Genomic DNA, 12,639 nt, shown 5'->3' on the forward strand with positions numbered 1-12,639 from the left:
GGATCTGCAATATCACGTTCTAAAATACCTGATATTGTACCCTTTGACAGTAATTCATTAATTCCTGCTTATGAAATATTCGGGATCGTCAATCGACAGTCAGTAGATATTTCATTTGAAAATGCATGAAACCTTTATCTTACAATCGCATAAGGAGAATTCTGTCTTCACGCTCATTTTAGACACCGACGCAGAGACTCAGCTATATGCGAGTCCGCTTTAAAGTACATGCTTATCTAACTCTAATCATTATATAATCAAACTCCCGCACTACACCACAGTTACCAAACTATTAACATTCAGATTGACTGAATACTTCTTTGGCTTCATAAAACAGCCCTTAATATATCAAAATGCAAATATAGTTAATAATCGTCGACACCACTTTCATTCGACTTTGCATTTTGAACATTTCATGTCAATTATGTGGGTGATCCAGGTAGGCTGCAATCAGAAATAGATCTCAGTGTTACATATCAGCTATGAATGCAAAGGTCTGTTTCTTTATGTTCTGACACTGCTTTAATGGACACCCACATGCTTCTGGTTCAAAGCACGGTCAGACCACGGCTATATCAAACACTTTCCTTGACATTTTACACAGAACATAATACGTTTCACATTCTGAAATAACTAGAACGATCTTGCTTACCCAGTGGAATGTGACTTTCACCACCAGTTTTGATCTATATATTATAACAGGAGTTGACTTTTTGCCATTATAGTTCCATTACCTGCAAATGTTCAGCGTTTTCCACTCCAATTAGATCCGTGACGGCCCCGGGGTAGACTAGGCATTCAGCAACCCATGCTTGCCATAAAAAGCGACTGTGCTTGTCGTGAGAGGCGACTAACGGGATCGAGTGGTCAGGGTCGTTGACTTGGTCGACACATGTAATCGGTTCCCAATTGCGCATCGATGCTCATGTTGTTGATCATTGGATTGTCTGGTCCATACTCAATCATTTACTGACCGGAATAGCTGGAATACTGCTGAGTGCGGCGTAAAACTAAACTCACTCACTCATTCACTCACCGCTCCAATTATGTTTGTGTTTGTTATTTTCTGCTCTACCCAGGACGATCCTTGTTTTATCGGTTATATTATTAATGTCAGAAGTATAACTTTTTCTGCATTTGCTCATTCGTGAAAAACGCAGTAGCCTGAAACACAAGTTGTAACATGCACATGACATCATGGTAAACAAAGGTATTCTTACGTTTGACGAAAAAAATAATAAATAATAATTAATGGAGTCCTTGCCACAAGCAATGGTTTATTTAGCGAGGGACCTTCGATGGGAGCGTGGTATGATGATTTGGTTGTCATCTAGACACACTGTCACCTTTAGCCTATATATACAGACTTGTTAATTAACTACATCCTCGACAGGAAAAGGAACACGTTCTCAATTGCTGATTTGGAACTGGCAAAGATGTTGTGTCTAAAAGCTACTGTTTGCTCACTCTAGTGGATTAATGACGAATCATCGTAACAAATATATGATTGGTGAGATTATTTCAATACCATCCAGTTTTGTATCCGTTGAATGCCATGCATATTACAATTTACTTTAATCCGGTAATCACAATTTACTGCATAATATACCACCTCTGTTTCTAGTTACTCTGTGAATAACTGTAAATTTGTTGCATGTCCATAATTTGGAATGTGACAAAATTTGGGTCGGATTTGTTTGCTAGCATTGCATACACTTGCCATCAGGGGAAGGAATGGTGTAAATCTAGCTAGGGTCCACGCAGGTAGCAAGGTAGCTTGTAAGTGGCTGTATCCTCAAAGAGGGTTGAAGTACTGTAAAACTATTGTCCTCCTGAGAGGGCACGAAAGTCCACAAACATTCAAAGTAAATTCAAACTTCCCACGTTTTTAATAGTAGAATAAGTGCTGACGGCTGAGGGAATGATGTAAATCCAGCTGGGGTCCATGCAGGTAGCAAAAGTACTATAGGTCCCCATGGTCCCTAGTACTGTGATCTACCTTCAGTTGTTGGCGATCTATAGCCAGGCTTATATTGTACTGTCCAAACAGTGCTATTAGTTGTAAGTTCCACGCCAGTTTTAATTCCAACGGTGATGTTCTGGTGGTGTTACTGCCCTTCGTGTATAGTTTGTTTTTGTTTAATGTATTTTTAAATATACATATATGTCTTTTTTATGTCAAGAATGTACTCGTCACGATATGACTGCTATATTGTCGATGCGACGGTAAATATTAACGTATTCACTCACTCAAAGAAGAGCAATGGAGTAATATGGATGTTTCTGAAGTACTGGTGTGTCTGTTCCTGATCTTTCATTTTCATACTACTAGTCTAAAACCTGATGTTTAACGTTACGCAGACAAACACAGTGATAAATATGGATTTCTTTGCAGCGATCATGTAGTAGAGTGTGGTCATAGAATGTAGTACGAAACTTTGGTGGAGGACACCAACCATCCAAACTACTGAAGTCCACATTCATACTGGAGTTAAACGTCCCATGACTAAAGCAGAACATGTTTGAAAGAACGAAAGAGATAAATTCAATAAATGTACTATCACAATAACAGTAGAATCAGAAAAGGTTCGAAATATTGGAACCCTGAAAACCCCTAACCATATTAGTTAATGAAATGGGAAAAAAATATATTTTCGATATAAAAACAAAACGATATAGACAACCTAGACATGTAATTGGGAAAAAAGAAAGAAACTGCAACAAGAAGAAATGGGATTTAAAATCAAAATATTGCAGAAGTTACGTCTCATAACCAATAGAGTATATACACACAAAGACAAACTAAATTTTATAAGCACATGTATGCAAAACGAAGAAAATGAGAGAAGGACTGATTGCTCAAAACCTTCCTTACGAAGTTGAGAGACAGCGTCTACAGTAAGTAAATTTGAGAATCATACAACCTATCATTTATCATGGATAAATATTGGAACATATTTAATCAAATCTCTTTCACTGGCATGTAAGAAAGGTGATTTATCAGCGCTAAAGAAATGGTGTCTCATGTCAAGGTTTCCCAAACTGATCGAAGAACAGGAATGTCTGAAAAATTGTGACTTTTTTTCTGTTTTCGGAAGTTCCTCTCTTAAAATAGCTTGACGGATCAGTCAAAGTCCGTAGGACACTCATCAATAAAACCTGTTGTCTCTTTACTTGTATCGTGTCTTTCGAGATGGATTGATGTGGTTTCATAATCATTAGGAATTCAATTTTATGTTTCCAAAATGTCGGTCCGAAAAGACGATCATATGTGGTTGCAGGTTAAAGAATTGCTTTAAAAGAGGACAGTACTAAAAGTTATATTTTTTGCTATGGCAGAGAACTAGATTTTCAGAGAACACGTGATTACATGTATTGGCATGCATGACTCAGGGATGTCCTGTTGCAACACTGATGCTAACATAAACCAGATATTATTTGTCGACTTTGGAGGTAGCATAAGGCCAGCGCTAAAGTACTTGCTTATTGTTTGCTCAATGTATTATTGACGATTTTAGACTTGTCTGTGTTATATTTTGCTGGGTCAGAGGGGGCTCCTATAAATCTTTCACGGCAATTTATCAACTGTAAAACAACTGGGTAATTGTATCTCTCACAATTTCACGATGGAAAAAATACAGTCACTGACTATGATATCCTTACATTAAAAATCAATTGTTTGAACACTGTTAATGGCGTGTATCAATTAAGAAATAAAAACATTTTTCATTTTGATTCCGGTTCTTCTTTTAGACGTTCTTTAAGTAAAGAAAAATACTTTAGAAATATTACAATATTTTACAATTTGTACTGAATGTCACCTTAGTTAGAATCGGATTCGAGATTCGGTATTGGGGGTTCGAATCCCGAATCTGAAAACAACACATATTCAGATTCGGGATTCGAATCCCCAAATATACTTTTTTTTCAGATTCGGGATTCGAATCCCCAATACCGAATCCCGAATCCGCACGCACGCACGCAGACAGGCAGACCGACAGGCAGGCAGACAGGCAGGCAGGTAGGTACACACGTGTGTATGTACGCACAAAAAGGCAAAATTATTACAGGTATTCAGTGATAAATACAAACAGATTGCCGCTTTCTCCAACGTATTACAGTGTTTACTTCAAGGAGATTGTAGCAGTTACAGTATGACATCCTTACATATATATTTTGACGTCATAGTAGAGACAAAGTTCTAGAGTGACGTGTTCAAAGCTTACAATGGTTTAACATTGGTTTGAACTTATCTATGAAGAAATGTTCTTTTGAAATTCGATTTACTTTGTCTGAATTTTGAACTTGATATTAAATTCACAGCATTTTCTTATTTATCATTTCATTTGGCACAGACATCTAGATACTCAATCTGAGGGATACATCGGGTTTCCGGACACTTTGTTTGGTGTTTATGAACACGAACCTGGGCTCTCAAATTTTCTGTTTGACCGATATACTGTTCATTGCAGCCTGTGCATGTTATGAAAAAAATAGAAGAAGAAAGAAACGCATGATGCAATTGCAATGTCGTGTAGCAATGAATTAAAACGCGATTCGTCTTACAAAAGGGTGCGCTCCCTTTGTGAGCCCTATGGTGTTTATGTCTTGAAACATCACTAACGGCATGATTTTCAATTCCGGCGTGTAGTGTCACAGAATACACAATTCACATGTAATGCACGTGAAAGCAGGGGATCAGATTGTCTCACTGATGGGTGTAAAAGGTTGACTGCTGTCTGTCGATTATACCCTGTATTGATGCCACGTCTAAGTGAAGCCAACAGTCATATCGCCATTGGCCTCCTCGAAGCAGTCCAGTCTCAACGTGCAGTTGCCTCACGCATGAATGTTCACCAAAGCACCATTTCACGGATCTGGGAGAGATATCGCCGGTAGATTCCGTTAGCAGATGCCCCTGGTAGTGGGCGACCTAAGGCGACCACTGTGGCACAGGATCGCTACATCCGGGTACATCACCTGCGTCATCGAACAGGTATGGTGACGTTCCGACCTTCAACCTAACGAATTGGCGTATCGGTGCAGTCACGATTACTGTTGGAACGACGCGCTGAAAGAATTCGGGTGTACAGACGCTTTCGTTCCCCAGGAGGACAGATACGTTCGGGACTGTGTTATGATGTGGGGGGAAATCACCTTCACGTTTGCTGATGATCCATAGCAACCTGACAGCTCAAAGGTACTGTGACGAAATCCTACGCCAACACCTTCCGATCACTGATCGCCAGAGAGAGTTGTTTCAATAGGACAATGCCCGATCCCACACAGCACGTCACACTAAAGACTTCCTACAGACCCACAACATCAACGTGCTTCCCTGCCCCTCAAGATCACCAGACTTAATCCCGATCGAACAACTGTGGGATGCCCTGAACAGGGTGCGACGCCGTAGCCCTCAGCCCCACACACGTCAACAACACGGACAGGCGCTACAGAGTAAACTGCGATTGGGCAACACGATATTCAGATATTTGCACGCACGCACGCACGCACGCACGCACACTCACACACACGGGCTACATGTTATCGTTCAGTAACCAGATTGCAGGTTTGGAATGCTCTTGGGGTAATTTTCCTTACACTTGTCATAATTAATATCGTGCAAGCTCAGATGGGCATTTCTGACATTCACATAAGCTCTAATATTGATGCCAAAATGCATACATTTATGAATTAATTTTGTGATGACAATATGTTTCAGCATTGTCATTTTTGGTCATGCAATCAAGTAATCTGCCTCATGTAGAAATGATTTTGAAAAAGTCCCTGGAGCATAACTCTCTGGGAGCAGACAACAGTCTCGAAAGAAGATTAGATGAGAACCTGCGTGAAAAATATGCTGTTTTCGTGATCAGAAGGTTCATTAATTAAATATATCCTCCTAGAAAATGACAGAATGTCGAATTCCATGGCATCTAAGTTCACAAATTGTTTTACCAATTGATTTCCAAAGCCTCTGCTGGTTTGATTTTAATAACCACGGATGTTCCATCATGTTAGACCATTATCACTACTATTACTTCTCATATGGTGTGTCAGGTAGCGACCTTGCATAGTGGTTGAAGCGTTTGCATGTCACGGTTAAGATGCCGGTTCGACTCCCCACATGGATACAACATACGACGAACATTTCCTGTGTTCCCCGCCGTCATATTTCCAGAGTATTACTAAAAGCGGCGTAAAAGCAACGGGATCACCCTTACTTCCTAATATGTTGCTTTGTGTCATTGCTTCGAGAAAGATTGTTACCTTGCCCAATTGTCTCAAATCGATGATTATGTGTTTGGTCAATCTATCTCATGAAAATATTAAACAAAATATGATCTGAAACAGGACAAAGGAAAAGAGCCTTTCCTCCTTCCTAATAAGCACTGTATTGTGAAAACTCAACGCTTCGACCATGTTTGTGCAAAGCGTATTTACGATCGCGACTTACGCTTTGACATTTACCTAACGCCATTTCTATTTACCTCTACGTTTCTCGGGATTAGAATTAAAACGAAACCCACAGGCCATTGATCAACTTCAACCTGTGCCTTCTGAAAAGAAATGTGTCAGCTAACGGACCAAAAGTTCTTCTTATAGAATTTACCGACTACAATTATGTGATGAGATTCTGAATGTGCCCAGTTTGAGCTTAAACTTTTCTGCGTTGACATTACACGTTCCCGTACCAGTTGACACAGGCCAGAATGGTTTAATCAGGGTGACTCGTAAATGTATGCCATGAGGGTTCAGCTGAGGAAATCAGAAGGAGTTAAATTAACCCAGACATACCAATATCACAAATCTTCTTAAAGATTATATTCTTCATTTGGATAGGTCTGTGATCAAAACATCTATTTATTTCCATCGACTCACGCGAACACGTTCTGCAGTTGGAAATTCCTTCGGGGCACGGCGCACAGTTTACTGTTGATAAAAGGAGTTATTGACCCGGAGATGGACAGTTAATTTGCTATAGATATCACCGTTTGCTATAGTGTTATTAAGATTGGATTGGCGTTCTTCTGACAGCAGGACAGAAAGATGGGGCTGGTGCTATACATTTCGAGTTAATTTCATCTGATATGTTCTGTGGGTAGCCAGAGAGAGGATGTGAATGAAATGGGTGCTGGACGAGTCAGTCTGGATGTTATGGAGCGGGTGGATGTGTTGTGCTGGGTGGTTGTTGTGCACAATGTTGATAGGGCTGGTTGGGTGACAGCTTTGATATAGTTGTGAAGGAAGGTGGATATGTTTGGGCAAAGCTGATCTGTTGGGACAGAGTGGATGCTTGGTAATGCCGGATGGATGCGTGATGGGGTCGGGTGGACATACTTGGGCTGACTGGATGTGTGATAGGATCGGGTGGATATACTGGGGCTGAGCAGATGTCTGATAGGGCCGGGTGGATATACTGGGACCGAGTGGATGCATATGCGTGCTAGGACTGGGTGGATATACTGGGACAGAGTGGATGCGTGATACGGCCGGTGGATATAGTATGGCTGAATGGATTCCTGACAGGGCCGGGTGGATATAATGTGACAGACTGGATGTGTGATAGGATCCGGTCCAAATACTGGCGCTGAGTGGATGTCTGATAGAACCGGGTTGATATACTGTGACTGACTGGATATGTGACAGGACCGGGTGGATATACTGGGGCTGACTGGATATGTGATAGGACCGGGTGGATATACTGTGACTGACTGGATATGTGACAGGACCGGGTGGATATACTGGGGCTGACTGGATATGTGACAGGACCGGGTGGATATACTGGGGCTGAGTGGATATGTGACAGGGCCGGGTGGATATAATGGGGCTGACTGGATATGTGACAGGACCGGGTGGATATACTGGGGCTGACTGGATATGTGACAGGACCGGGTGGATATGCTGTGACTGACTGGATATGTGACAGGACCGGGTGGATATACTGGGGCTGAGTGGATATGTGACAGGACCGGGTGGATATACTGGAGCTGAGTGGATGTCTGATAGAACCGGGTGGATATACTGTGACTGACTGGATATGTGACAGGACCGGGTGGATATACTGGGGCTGACTGGATATGTGATAGGACCGGGTGGATATACTGTGACTGACTGGATATGTGACAGGACCGGGTGGATATACTGGGGCTGAGTGGATGTGTGATCGGATCGAATGGATATACTGGCGCTGTGGTAGGACCGGGTACATATACCAGGACTGAGTGGAATGGTGATAGGGCCGGGTTGATATACTGGCGCTGAGTAGATCCGTGACATGCAGAGCGGTTATGTGACAAGGCAGAGTGGGTATGGTAGAGCAGACCGGACATGGTGGGGCAGGAGGAATGTGTGATAGGGCCGGGTGGATATGGTAGAGGAGGGTGGATATGCTGGTGCAAGGTGATTATGGTGGGCTTGATGGATATGTGACAGGACTAGATGGAAAGGTTGGACAGGGAGTATGTTTGACACTGACAGGTGGATGTGATGGGAGAAGGTGGATTTAATGTTCACGGTAGATGTGGTGTGCAGGGTAGATGCGCTGTGCTGGGTGGATGTGGTGTACAAGATGAATGTGTGGTAGGGCTGGATGGATAGGATTAGATGTTACTGAAGATAGTATGGATACAGTTCGGAAGAGGGGTGTGCCACATAGAAGAGTAGAGCTAATGATACTCAAAATAGAGGTGAATTCTACATAAAATTCATACATCACCCAAACACATCTTTGCCGATTAACAGTTGAAGCTGAAACATGCATTAGGTTTTGTGGCTCGAAGGCAACCAGCTTTGGTCCAAATAAGCCTGTGTTTACTAAGCAATAAATGAATACCCAGTGGTATTGTTTTAAATGGTAACCCTCTAGCGACTAGCAGGCAACTTGGGGATGTATACTCCCCAAGGAGCTTATAATGACATTTGGTATCAGTTTATTGTAGCGCCATGGGTATACACTGTGGTTCTAGCACATTATAAATATACTTGTTATGACCAATATTAGTGTACCGGTTCACACTTGCCCGTTGAGGAATAATATCAACTGAAATATCATAGAATGTTTCGTTGTTGACGAATCCTTTTTGACTAACAGACGTCATGAATGTTCGAACTAAAGATACTGTGTACCCAGGTGTAATCAGCGGATTATTCCGTCCTGCTGAGGTACGAGTAAGTGCAACCAAACTGTGGATTGAACTGGCAACCCGAATCACAAAGTCTGTCTTGATAAAAGCAGTAAATGATGCGAACGCATTCCAACCCAGCATGTAGTCACGAGGTCCCTTCTCGACAGCTAAACTGCCATATGTACTCCCATATATCGCACTGTGATGGTTGCTCTCGTCATGCCGTGTCTGTTGATTTCCGTTGTTTGAAAACGGCCATTCCTATAAAAATGCATGGTCGTGTTTGTTAATTAATTAAAGATCTCTGTTTAGTAGCTACATTCACATCCAATTCCCTGATATTTTATATCTGTAAAACGAACGTTTATTAAACCACGAACATTTTGTCAAGCAAAAATACCATCTATTAACAAGAGAAACACTGAATTGATTATCAGGATAGATTTCGACTCTGCGGTGGTTTCAGTATTTGTAAATCAGATTTGTCACAGATTTAGATCACTTATATTGATATTGGATGGAGCTAGAGGGAGGATGAGACAACATGACACGCATGTGATGAGACAAAAACGGTTATATCTAGAGCTTGGAAACTCTGCACGTATACTGACTTCCGTCAAACATCGTATACGTTGCAGGGGACGGTCGCTTTTCTTGGTACAAGGCTGCTTCTAATTGGAGGAAGTGGTTAAGACGTGAAAAAGACCTAAAGACATGGTACTTATTGGACCTGGTGATCCATGTAAGTGGGTACACGAAGGACCGGTCGATTCGGAGTCAGTATAATGTGTGCGAGTGAACTATTCATGCTTAACTTCGGCATGATATCTTAGTGAGCTAACTAACATGTGTGTCCTAATTTGGTTACCAGAGGTAGAAAAAAGCAAGAGTGGTGAGGGTTATTCTATTTAATCAGGTCCCCGGTATTGTCTGTAGGCTCTGAGTCGTCTGGCAACTGTTTGTCGAATGATGGCGTGACCCAGGGCATTTCTCGCAGATGACGTCACTGTCAAGCACCGATTTCGAAGGTACCGGTCTTCACTGGGTGTTGTCGAAATCGGTCTTCCTGTTCTTCGTCTTTCCGATGTGCCCTTAGTGCAGGTCTGTCTGTAACGTTGCATCAAGTTGGACAACCAAGAGCCTTCTTGAAACGTGGGCATGGCTGGTATCAACCCCAGGGCTCGCTCGCGTTGTTCAGCTGTCAGACGTATCATGTCTATGGTGTTTTTTACACAGTACACAGTGGATGTCTGACATGCTCTCGGTATCATTTTTAAACCCTTAGTGCACGTGCTTTTGTGACTGCAGCTACCTTACACGGTTTTGACTTTTCCCGTTTTAATTTTTTTTCTTAAAAAATAAAAACGAGAAGCTGTGCACCCAAACCATAGTCTGCATACATTATTGTTGCGTTTTTCAAATATCACAGATTTCACTTTTGAAAGTTGGAATTCTCTGTAGGGCGTGAGTTGATGTTACCACAACCATTCACCTTTAGTCAATATGTACATGTATACAATTATACTGCATCAAGATCTGCATCAATGCTGTTAAGAAGTTCTTTCTAACTGTATTTCTTTTCTAAGATGCCGTATTTAATTATTTCTAAGCCTAATTTCGATTAGTCTGTGGCAAAAAACAAACGATGGTGTCTGTGACCTAAATTAGGAATCCTCGCACAGGGCTAACTGACGCCCTGTTGTTTTGATGTGCCAAACTTTAAGACAAACTTTACTAGAAAAACAAATGATGAACAGTTTGGTGAAGGTTTATGCTCGGGTTCAGTATCTTCTCTAGATCATTTTAATTACATCTGTGATTCTCTTAAACCATACAAGGCAAAATGACCGTCTCACTTCTACTACCAACGAAAGTTTAGATCAGTACATTCAGCTGAAGTTGACTAGTCATGCGACATTCCACGGTTGCATTGTGTGACTGTAAACGTTGCAAATATTACCGTGTCTCTTTAATGTTTTAAGTCGAACTAAGAGGCATTTTATCCTTCGGAAACCATAAACGTAATGCTTCCACCGGTGATGTTAGCTGTTTGATGCAACTGCAAACCATGACACGGGATGCGACGAAGCAGTTTCCTGTGGGACGCTGTACGAGGCGATGACAACTGACATCCATCGTGACGTCGGTTACATTGTGACGTAATGCAAAAAAGTTCGATTAGGAGGGCGCAGACTGGAATGGCGAAGCGACGTCAACACATTGTGCCGTAATGCAAAAAGTGCACGTCTGATAAAGTATTGTCGGTACCTTTGATCTTTCACCGAAGCATCTTAGAATGTTCATCATTTTATCAAAGTGTGCCTTAACACCATCATTCACTCTACGTCAGTATGTGTATTTACTATTCATCCTTTTCGCAAGCTTTTCACTGACACAATTATTCATTAAAGAATTCACCAGTCATCCGTATTTGTTGGTGGTTTTTCCCGCATATGCAGAGTGATTTTACGGCCACTTCAATTAACTTTACCAAACTTAACCTTCAACTGCATCATTTTACGGTAGTCTCTTGAATGGTTCAAGAATGGAAACCGCTGTTGTATAAATGGTCATCGCCACTAACATGCATGTGCTAGTTTGGTTACCAGATTTAGAAAAACACAAGAGTGGTGAGGGATATTCTATTTAATCAGGTAGGCTAAAACATATAATGTTTCGGAAACTGGGTAGATAATTTACATGTCAACACTTTCAGTTTTAGTTTTGCTGATCCGCCAAATTCTAACAAATACAAATGTAGACATCGAATGTTATCGAAGCGCTGACCTTGATACCAGCACACCTGCATCTCGAAACCAAATAGAAGCATATTTCCGCTGTCTTAAAACTTACCAGTTTTAGGTAAAATTGCACTTTGACAGGAATGTTTGTCTTTCCCATTGGGATGGTAAACGATGAAGATGAATCCTTTCAGGAAGACGGCATGTAACTGACCATATGGTTCCAGCCTTCCTTCATTACGACTGGGAGATGAAAGTTGATTCATTTTGCACGTGCACCGCCCGTCCGTATGTGTGCCCTCCACCTTGTCGCAAGGAAGTATGGTTTTGGAATAAAGATCTGATTCTGCTCCCTCTTGAATTTAGTCTTTCCAATAAAGGACGACATTAACTGTTCAAGTACATACTGACCCTCAATGAAAACGTATGACTTACTTAGACGGGGAATGCAGTGAAAAGAAATAAAGATTTACATGCAAATTCATTTTCGGTTTATGACATGGGTAATAAGCGATGATTATGGTTTTGAAAAAATGGATATCATCAAGTGCGAATGGTAAATGTTAAACGAGGTCACCCCTTTAAACACTGTCAGTATCCTGTGTGTCCTCCAATTGCCCTGACGCAGGCGTTGAGACGATGGGGCAATGAGTCACAGTCCTGTGGTTGTAAAGACCGTGGGAATGTTCGACCATTCTTGCTGCAAGGCAAGAATTAAATCTGCGACTTTGGGAAGCGGTGGCTGGCTTCAACAAACACGTATCACCAGT

This window comes from Haliotis asinina, chromosome 4 (assembly GCF_037392515.1).
Source record: "Haliotis asinina isolate JCU_RB_2024 chromosome 4, JCU_Hal_asi_v2, whole genome shotgun sequence".
Taxonomy (NCBI): Eukaryota; Metazoa; Mollusca; class Gastropoda; order Lepetellida; family Haliotidae; genus Haliotis; species Haliotis asinina.